Genomic DNA, 11,309 nt, shown 5'->3' on the forward strand with positions numbered 1-11,309 from the left:
CCTCAGCTGCGGTCAATCAACAGGTCTATTTATGTTTCACTCGAGCACTCCTCAGTGCTCGAAGTTAAACCTATGTTGGGAACATCTCCATGCAAGACTGCTTTCTGTTTATATCTTTTACTTTGATGAAATTAAAATCATCTTACCTGCTTTCGGCGCTCCTGGATTTTTGCATACTTGAGGTCACACAACTGCAGCCATGCGACATCCCAACAGTAACTTTGAGCCAGAAAATTGTGACCTCGCGAGAATCCCTGTCGGCAATCCTCAGCCGACGTTCTGGACCGCACAATTCCTGGAGGACTTGAAGGCCAGGTTTGTGCGGTCCCAGCCTACAGACGCGGACCCTCTCCCCGCGGCAACGCCACCGGCTTCGGCTCTCCGACCGGCGCGTCCGCCACTTCCTGCATGCCTCGCGGCTCCCGCGGCAACGCTACCGGCTACGGCTCTCCGACCGGCGCGTCCTCCGCCGCCATCCTTCCTCTCGGCAACGCTGCCGGCTACGGCTCACCGACCGGCGCGCCCGCCTCCTCCTTCACGTCTCGCGGCTCCTGCGGCTCCGTCGCCGACTGCGGCTCTCCGACCGGCACGTCCGCCGCCGCCATCCTTCCCGTCGTCTGCTGAGCTGCTTCTCCCTGCTCCTACGCAGCTTCCAGCGGCTGCTCCCCGGCTGCTCTTTTTGCCAGCTCCCGCTCTCTTTTTTGGTTCGCCGAGAGCTCCAGTGGAGCCCACAGTGAGGTCGCTTTTGTCCTCCTGCTGGGACTTGGCACGGGACGTGTCTTCGTCCCTCCTCCTGGTCCCCTCCCGCCCGTCCCTGGTTTTCGCACCGGGGGACTCCGACGAGCAGGCACGTTTTCCCGCATGTGTGAACGGTGTCTGGCAGCCACCTAGTGGAGGGGGGCCCACTATACACTGCGGTGCAGCCAGGCACACACCGCTGTCATCCCCGCCAGCGTCTCCTTCCACGGAGACATCTACGTCCCTGGCGGGCTTTCGCCTAGCCCCAACGCCGGCTCCACGCCGAGCCCCAACGCCGGCTCCACGCCGAGCCCCAACGCCGGCTCCACGCCGAGCCCCAACGCCGGCTCCACGCCAAGCCCCAACGCCGGCTCCACGCCGAGTCCCAACGCCGGCTCCACGCCGAGTCCCAACGCCGGCTCCACGCCGAGCCCCAACGCCGGCTCCACGCCGAGCCCCAACGCCGCCAAGAGCAGCACCACGCCGGGCTTCGTCACCGCCGGCATCCGCTATTCCTCGGCCAGCATTTGCTGCTCCTCGCCCGGCGTCATCTGCCGCTTTCACGCCGCCGATGACGTCTGCCGCTTTCACGCCGCCGATGACGTCTGCCGCTTTCACGCCGCCGATGACGTCTGCCGCTTTCACGCCGCCGATGACGTCTGCCGCTTCCACGCCGCCGATGACGTCTGCCGCTTCCACGCCGCCGACGACGTCTGCCGCTTCCACGCCGCCGACGACGTCTGCCGCTTCCACGCCGCCAATGACGTCTGCCGCTTCCACGCCGCCGATGACGTCTGCCGCTTCCACGCCGCCGATGACGTCTGCCGCTTCCACGCCGTTGATGACGTCTGCCGCTTCCACGCCGGCACCAACATCGGCTCCTCAGCCGCCTCCTGCAGAGGTAGCTGTTTTGGCTGCAGCCCCCGCCGCTTTGTCTGCTGTCTCCGGGCCTGCTTCAGCGCGCCCGCCTCCACGTCAGCCGCGGATGTGGCCGTGCCCTGGGCGTCCTCCTCGCGGGATGCACTCGTCTCTTTTTCGGCCAATGATGTGGCTGTTCCGTGGCCGCCCGCCCCGCCAGTTCCAGCGGCGCTCTACGCGCCGTCGCCACCTGACTTTCCCTCGCTGGCTGCGGGGACACAAGGTTTGGCGACCTTCCACCAAATCCTCCTTCCATCCTCCCTTACTTTGTGGACATTTTTTTCCATTTTTCTTTTCCAGGGAACATCTGGTATCTGTTCCTTGAGGGGGAGGTCCTGTAACGATCTGTCACTTACTTTCTGATAGTTTTTCGTGTTTTGTACTTTGTTTCCTGTTCAGTGCTCTTATTTTGTCATACTTCCTGTTTACTCCGCTGAGCACTGTTTTTGTCACACTCGCCGTTGATTGGCAGCGGTCCTCAGCTGCGGTCAATCAACAGGTCTATTTATGTTTCACTCGAGCACTCCTCAGTGCTCGAAGTTAAACCTATGTTGGGAACATCTCCATGCAAGACTGCTTTCTGTTTATATCTTTTACTTTGATGAAATTAAAATCATCTTACCTGCTTTCGGCGCTCCTGGATTTTTGCATACTTGAGGTCACACAACTGCAGCCATGCGACATCCCAACAATCCCGAGGCGTTCCCAGGCCAGCCGGGAGACGTAGTCTTCCCAACGTGTCCTGGGTCTTCCCCGTGGCCTCTTACCTGTCGGACGTGCCCCAAACACCTCCCTCGGGAGGCATCCTGACCAGATGCCAGAACCACCTCATCTGGCTCCTCTCGATGTGGAGGAGCAGCGGATTTACTTTGAACTTCTCCCGGATGGCAGAGCTTCTCACCCTATCTCTAAGGGAGAGCCCCGCCACCACACACAGCAAGCCGATGATCAGTTTAATACAACACAATTATTATTATTTTACTTTTTAAAAAATTGTTTATTGATTTTCAGACACGTTTAAATGACAGGAATTGTCTAGCAAAAATCCATCCATCCATCCATTTTGTACCGCTTATTCCCTTTGGGGTTGCGAGGGGCGCTGGTGCCTATCTCAGCTACAATCAGGCGGGAGGCGGGGTACACCCATACTTGCCAACCCTTCCGGATTTTCCAGGAGACTCCCGAAATTCAGCGCCTTTCCCGAAAACCTCCCGGGACAAATTTTCTCCCGAAAATCTCCCAAAATTCAGGCAGAGCTGGAGGCCACGCCCCCTCCAGCTCCATGCGGACCCGAGTGACATGTCGACAGCCCGTTTGCACGTCCGCTTTCCCACAATATAAACAGAGTGCCTGCCCAATGACGTTATAACTGTAGAATGATCGAGGGCGAGTTCTTGGCTTCTTATGTGGCTTTATTGTTAGTCTCATTAACGTACTTCCAGCGCGACAACAACACACAACAACAGCAGTCACGTTTTCGTCTACCGTAAAGCAGTTCGTCTGCTGTAAACAGCAATGTTGTGACACTCTTAAATAGGACAATACTGCCATCTACTGTGCATGCATTTGTGACAATAACATCTACGGCTTTTAGAGCAGTGGTTCTCAACCTTTTTTCAGAGATGTACTCTCTGTGAACATTTTTTTAATTCAAGTACCCCCTAATCAGAGCAAAGCATTTTTGGTTGAAAAAAAAAAAGATAAAGTAGTAAAATACAGCACTATGTCATCAGTTTCTGGTTTATTAAATTGTATAACAGTGCAAAATATTGCTCATTTGTAGTGGTCTTTCTTGAACTATTTGGAAAAAAAGATATAAAAATAACTAAAAACTTGTTGAAAAATAAACAAGTGATTCAATTATAAATAAAGATTTCTACACATACTGCGATAAGGTGGCGATTTGTCCAGGATGTACAACGCCTTCCGCTGGATTGTAGCTGAGATAGGCACCAGCGCCCCCCGCAACCCCAAAGGGAATAAGCGGTTGTAAATGGATGGATGGATGGATGTAAATATACTCCTCCCCTCTTAACAACGCCCCCAACAACGCCCCTCGCCCAACCCCCGACCACGCCCCCCACTCGCCCACCTCCCGAAATCGGAGGTCTCAAGGTTGGCAAGTATGGGTACACCCTGGACAAGTCGCTACGTCATTGCAGGGCCAGCAAAAAATCCAATACTGCGTTTTTCTCCCCACAAGTAAAACAACGATTAAATAATAATAAACTAAGAAATCACAAACAGATGTCAACATAAAATCACAGACAGCTGAATTCCTGAATGACCTTGGAGAGACATAGCAACCCACAAGCACTCAAACGACTCATCAACCATCCACATTTCAATTGTGATTCATCCATCCCTCTATTCATTTATCTACGGCTTGTCCCTTTCGGAGGCACGCACGCGGGGGGTGCTGGAGCCTATCTCAGCTGCATTCGGGCGGTAGGTGGGTTACACCCTGGACAAGTCACCACCTCATCACAGGGCCAACACAGATAGACAGAATTCATTCACACTCACATTCACACATTTGGGCCAGTTTGGTGTTGCCAATCAACCTATCCCCAGGTGCATGTCTTTGGAGGTGGGAGGAAGCCGGAGTACCCGGAGGGAACCCACGCAGTCACGGGGAGAACATGCAAACTCCACACAGAAAGACTCCATGCCCAGGGATCGAACCCAGGACCTTCGTATTGTGAGGCACATATGCACTAACCTCAGGGTTAATTTGGAGATCCCTTACTCCTACACAGCACATTTCTGGAGTGAAAAATATGGTAGTTAACCAAAAAGGAGTGAAAGTGTTAAATTTGTGGAGTTTATTCAAACATATTTATCTGCTGATAAAGTGTTTTTTAGGATACCAGATGAGGGTCAGGTTGCTCAGTTTGCTAGTTGTATGCCTTGGAGCTCTGGTGATGTGTAGATGGCAGTGTTTAGCGCGAGCCTAAGTAACCACTAACCTACATTAGCCTGTTACTTAGCAATTTCACAGTGATTCATGAAAACCATTGATCGTTAAGTTAACAGCTAAACATTATTATTGTCAAACCTTTTCATGTTAGATGACCAAGACATGGCTTCACGGAGGAAGAGGGGTTAGTGCGTCTGCCTCACAATACGAAGGACCTGAGTAGTCAGGGTTCAATCCCGGGCTCGGGATCTTTCTGTGTGGAGTTTCATGTTCTCCCCGTGACTGCGTGGGTTCCCTCCGGGTATTCCGGCTTCCTCCCACTTCCAAAGACATGCACCTGGGGATAGGTTGATCGGCAACACTAAATTGGCTCTAGTGTGTGAATGTGAGTGTGAATGTTGTCTGTCTATCTGTGTTGGTCCTGCGATGAGATGGTGACTTGTCCAGGGTCTACCCCGACTTGCGCCCGATGGTAGCTGAGATAGGCACCAGCGGCCCCGCGACCCCTAAGGGGAATAAGCGGTAGAAAATGGATGGATAGATGACCAAGTGACTGATAAAGGTACAACAAGGGGCAAAGAAAAAATATGTGAAACTAGAGGAAGCTTGCTTCTCTGATCTTCTTCGTGCTGGTAGGGTATCTGTTTTGTATAAAGCTATTTAACAGCAAGTGTCTGTATTTTGTAAAGAAGTGCTGGTTGTCTTGTTACAGTCCAGGATAAGTTTCTCATACCAGAGGACACAATACTGAAAGTCACAGATGACCAAAGTGGATGAGGATGTCTTTCCAGAACTTGCAGCCAAATAAATCTGTTTTGTCATCTACACTGATGATGGTAGAGCATTAAATCATGTTTGCAGATAAATATTATGTGATCTGCATCTTAACTCAGAGACAGCGGTCTGTTGAATGTCTTCTCATGTGCAGGTGGATAACAAGAATCTTAATAAATATAGCATTTGTTACTCATTAATTAAGTGTGGTTTGCATTTCAGAACTCTGGTTGAATCCTCCAGGAACTATGGTCACTGCTTAGGCATGACAGAATATGTAACTCTTTGTAAGTAATGTGTATGAGGTTATGTTCATGTTTTGTCTTTAGCCCGAGACTGCAATAGTAGTTTTGTGATATCTGATATTACTCTGTTTTGTGATCTTCAGATCTGTCTGTTCTGCAACAAGGAGAAGAAGTACCATCTTCTCCAAGTTTGACAGATGATATGTCTGTCTCAACAAGTCTTAGCAGTGACACTAGTGACTCAGGATGTAAAGGGAGTCAACCTTTGGACAGTAAACATCCAAGAAATGTATTAATAACTTGCAGTACATACATAAAATCCTTGCATGATTCCTGGAAATGACCTTGAAGGTGGTTTATAATTATTATATATAATAATCATAATTATATAGGAATATATAGAACGGTTAAATCTGAAAAATGGTTGAATTAAATACATTTTATGTCTTCCTCCTAACTCTAAAAAAGGGTTGATTTAATATAACGTAAGTGTTCCTCCTAACTCTGGTAATGAGTTAATATTTTAATTAACTAAATTTAAATGTTACATATACTCTAGATCAGATTAGAACTTTTAACACCTGAGGAGTAAAATTTTAACTCAGAAAAAGGGGTTCAAGATCTAACAAAAATAAACAGAAGTTATTTTTACTTAGCTCTAGAGCAGTGGTCTCCAACCTTTTTGTAGCTGCGGACCGGTCAACGCTTGATAATATGTCCCGCGGCCCGGCGGGAATGGGGGGGATTTATTTATTTAATTTTTTTCTCTGTCATGAAAAAGGGAGTTTTTTTTGGGTTGGTGCACTAATTGTAAGTGTATCTTGTGTTTTATGTAGATTTAATAAATAAAGGACTTTTTTTTTTTTTAAATAAATAAATAAATATTCTGTGGCCCAGTGGTTTGGGACCACTGCTCTAGAGTATATGCGTTGGTACACTAAAATTAACTAAAAACAAAAAACTAAATTTGCAGTGTACGTATCTCAAAAAGGAACCCCGCAGTTCAAGAAACTTTGCAGAACAACCATTCAATGTAAGCCTCACCTTCTCCAATCAGAGAAAATACAGAACATCTTTAATCCAGGCACTGTTGCCTTCCAATTAAACACAATGAGTTGTCTAGCCAATTAAGTAGTGAATGTTAGAGTATTTTTTTTAGATATTCTAAAGACGATGATGACGGCGTTGTAAAAAGACTGGCTGAAGACGATGAGGGCGGCTGGACTCTCTGCCTCTGCAGATCTGGAGCAGCAGGGTGGAACGCTGCAGGCGGCGAAGGCCAAGCAGGGCCTAAAGCTGCTGCAGGAAAGGGAAAAACAGGAAGTGAAAAACCCCAAAATAAGAGCGCAAGACAGGAACTAAAACTACACCCATATAATTACCAAGACACACAAAATAAGGCACGCCGCGGTGTGACAAGCCGTGACACTCTGCCCAGCTATTCTCGGTGTCACTCCTAAGTCACCCTCCCAAAGTGACTTAATTGAATTCAGAGACTCGACGTGTAAATAAAAAATTTGATTGTAAATATGTGTAATTGATCCTTTTGAAGTTGGAAGCGGTGCCAGAAAAACATCTAAAGCTGTGTCAGTCAGGAAATATGAAAACCTAGAGAAAGTATTACGAACAAAACTACGCATCCGTAGATATCTAAAACAGGGTTGATGGATTTAAAATTTGTCAAAAAGTTGCTGGAAAGAGGCAAAAGTGTTGTCAATGTATAAATCTTTAATGCTGTTGATCCCCAGACTTGACCATGTTAAAAAGGCGGTATCGACAATAGAGGGAGTGAAAGTATGATTAGCAGTGATGGTTGCAAGACTAGAAATAGTCTGTAACCCACAATAACACTTGAACTGAACCCAAATTCTGAATGAGGTTTCTACAATTTAATTTTTTCGTAAAAACAGAAGTAAAACTGTTAATAGGAGACTGAACCGTCCATCCATAAATTTGTGCCCTAATATATCAGCGCCCTGTTATAGGTCAGTTAGCCTCCATAACCAGCTATAATGGAGGAGGATCAAATGCTTCGTATTGTAGCCAATATTTACAAATTCTAATGTTGGTGGCCCAGTAATAAAAGCTAATGTTTGGTAGTGCTAATCCTCCCGACGATTTTGGTCTCTGTAAATATTGTTTACGTAAACTGTCCATCCATCCATTTTCTACCACTTGTCCCTCTCAGGGTTGCAGGGGGTGCTGGACCCTATCCTAGCTGCACTCAGGTGGATGGCGGGGAACACCCCGGACAAGTCGCCAACTGTGAGTCTTTTAATTCCAAATGAAGTCTAAAATCTGACTATCTAATTTAGGGAAGAAGGACTGAGGGAGAAACAGTGGTATACACTGGAAAAAATAGGAACGTCGCAAAAGTACATTCATTTGAACAGAGTTGACACGAACCACTGCAGATAAATTAAGTAAAGACAAGCGATAAAAATGTCCCTGATTTTCTGAACAGTTGAACAAAGTTGGCTTTATAAAGCTCTGCAAGTGAATGTGTCACCTGGACACCCAAGTACAATATGTAAAACTTTGCGAGGCGATTTTAAAGGGAAAATTGGTAAGGATATTTCTAAGCAGTTCAATTTGTAGCCAGAGACATGTCCAAAATCTTGAAGAGTAATTAAAGGACAATTGCACTTTTTTTTAAATTGTGCCCATTGTTTTCAAGCATTATGGGAGACAAGAAGACAAAAATTTTTGTTCTTCTTTCTAACAGAAAAATCAGCTTGTTATAGGTGGATAGCAATGCAGCTATTGGAAGCAATCAATTCTACCTCTAAATCACTTTAAAATGCATTAAAAAAAACATCAACAATACTTCATTTACATTACGTAACCCGTATAATAACCGAGCTATACTGCCTGAAAAACATGAACAATCATATTACAGTATCTGTAAAGTATTAGTCCACATTTCATGTTTTGTTTTACACAGCTGAGCTAGCCAGACAGCATATGTACTGTAGTTGTAATAACACGCATAGCATGCTGATCGACATTAAAGTTACTCACTTTATTGACAGTTGTTCGTCTGGTCCAGCTGGCCGGGTACAATTCCTGTCTGAGACATGGAGATCATCTGCATAGAGAGATTTTCACCTTCACATTTTGCCTACATATACCTGTAATAAGGGGATTGGCGCGATGCGCCATTGACCCAGGCTTAATGGCAAGAGTAAAAGGCAATGAGCCCAAGGGACAGCCCTGCCGTGTTGGATGATAGTGGCAAAAATATTGGGATTAAATTGTTTGTTCCCACCGAGGCCACCGGGAACAAATAGAGAAGCTTAACCCACAAAATAAAACAATTACCAAAGCGGAATCTCTCCAGGAAATAAAATAGATAATTCCACTCTCGCCTGTCAAAAGCCTTTTCTGCATCCAGTGACATCACTGCCTCTTGGGAGTTGGAATCAGGCACATTTAAAATGTACTGAAAATACTTCAAAGATAAGAAAAGGAGTGCCTATTTCGAATAAATGCATGAATAATTGAAAGGAGAATAGTGTAAAATGTAAAGCTAGGAGTTTAAATCAGGGGAGGCGGCATTGGGCCCCAAGAAATTGGCGTGTTTACATATTATAATGAACATATAGTTAATAATTATTATAATCGAATATTAAGAGTCTGTGAAAGTTCAACTCCTACCTTGATTACTTTTGTGACAACCTCTTTGAGGCTTTGTAATCAATCAGAAATATCAAGCACCTAAAAGTCAAATATGGATAAATGTGGAGAGATTTTTTTTGCATTTTTCCTGTCATGCCTTGCAATGGATTTTATTGGGTGTAATTTCGAATTGTGTATGTTGATGAGATGTTTTTTTTTATTTTAGCCACACCATTCAGTGTGCAAGTTGTGTTATGTGTGACCATGCTTGTTGACTTTTTGCGCCGGTTGAATTTATTTTTCCGCACCATGACTCGGAAAGGTTGTTTGGATTGGGTCATTTAAGTAAATGATGTGCTGACAAAAACAAAACAAACAAAAAACACATCATGGTCATTGAGTTGGGTTTCTCTCATCGTCCGCAAGATGGGGACAATTTGCCACCTGTCAGATTACTGGGAATTTACATTTATTAGTAAAGCACCCTGAACGGCTTGGTTGCTTATTGTATTTGAATTTGAATTTTAAAATGCAGACCGGCCGCATTTGGACACCCATGGTTAAGACAATAATTTAACATTCACATCCAACAGGCTAATCAAATGATACAAAGCGCACAAAAAGGGACCTTTGTCATTTTTCAAGAGGAGAGAAATTGACGCTTGGTTATGCACTATGGGAGGGGGCCAGATTTAAATGATTCATTGTACATAAACAATAATAAAGGGGCAAGCTTATGCCAACAATTTTTTACTGAACTGTGCAATCTACTACTAAAAGTTTCATTCAATCAATCAATCAATTTGGGCGGAGGGCGGGTACACCCTGGACAAGTCGCCACCTCATCACGGGGCCAACACAGATAGACATACCACATTCACACTCACATTCACACACTAGGGACCATTTAGTGTTGCCAATCAACCTATCCCCATGTGCATGTCTTTGGAGGTGGAAGGAAGCCGTCTTTCCTCGTAAACATCTGGGTTTTAAGACAGTGGTTCTCAACCTTTTTTCAGTGATGTACCCCCTGTGGACATTTTTTAAATTCAAGTACCCCCTAATCAGAGCAAAGCATTTTTGGCTGAAAAAAAGAGATAAAGTAGTAAAATAAAGCACTATGTCATCAGTTTCTGATTTCTTAAATTGTATAACAGTGCAAAATATTGCTCATTTGTAGTGGTCTTTCTTGAACTATTTGGAAAAAAAGATATACAAATAACTAAAAACTTGTAGAAAAATAAACAAGTGATTTAATTATAAATAAAGATTTCTACACATAGAAGTAATCATCAACTTAAAGTGCCCTCTTTGGGGATTGTAATAGAGATCCATCTGGATTCATCAACTTAATTCCAAACATTTCTCCACAAAAAAATTAATCTTTAACATCAATATTTATGGAACATGTCCACAAAAAATCTAGCTGTCAACACTGAATATTGCATTGTTGTATTTTTTTTTTTTTTAAGTTTATGAACTTACATTCATATTTTGTTGAAGTATTATTCAATAAATATATTTATAAAAGATTTTTGAATTGTTGCTATTTTTAGAATATTTAAAAAAAAATCTCACGTACCCCTTGGCATACCTTCAAGTACCCCCATTTGAGAACCCCTGTTTTAAGAGAATGCGTAAGAGTTGTCTAGCAAGGATATTCTTAGTCAGTCTATTTTTCCTAAATCTTTTGTCATAGCATGTATAAGAGATGATCTCCCCCCCTAATGTAAGCCTTCATTCTCCCAGAACACTGAGGCCGAGACTCCGGGGGCCTTGCTCAGGAGTATAAAGAAATCTATTTGACACAAAACCAAATCCACAAAGTCATCGTTTGAGATTAATCGTGTATAAAGACGCCATGGCGCACGTGTGATGTAGGTTTTTAACACATATATCCATTAAAATTGCAGCATGATCGGCGATAATTCATATAATACACTTATACGTGTCATAATAATGATACTCTACAGTAGTGGTTCCTAAACTTTTGTCATCAAGTAGTACCTCAGAAAACACTTGGCCCTCCAAGTACCACCATAATGACCAACATTAAAATACAGTAGTGTAACAGGCCTAAGTATTTAATAGAAACA

The 11,309-nt window shown here is 44.6% G+C and overlaps 1 long non-coding RNA gene across 1 annotated transcript; it reads left to right on the forward strand.

Moving 5' to 3' along the window:
- The first annotated feature begins 1,668 nt into the window (after positions 1-1,668).
- LOC133569962 (uncharacterized) lies at positions 1,669-2,282 on the forward strand. The gene is made up of 2 exons (XR_009809997.1): positions 1,669-1,879; positions 1,957-2,282. It is a non-coding gene; the product is annotated as an uncharacterized LOC133569962 (long non-coding RNA).
- The last annotated feature ends 9,027 nt before the right edge of the window (positions 2,283-11,309 follow it).

This window comes from Nerophis ophidion, linkage group LG02, assembly GCF_033978795.1.
Source record: "Nerophis ophidion isolate RoL-2023_Sa linkage group LG02, RoL_Noph_v1.0, whole genome shotgun sequence".
Taxonomy (NCBI): domain Eukaryota; kingdom Metazoa; phylum Chordata; class Actinopteri; order Syngnathiformes; family Syngnathidae; genus Nerophis; species Nerophis ophidion.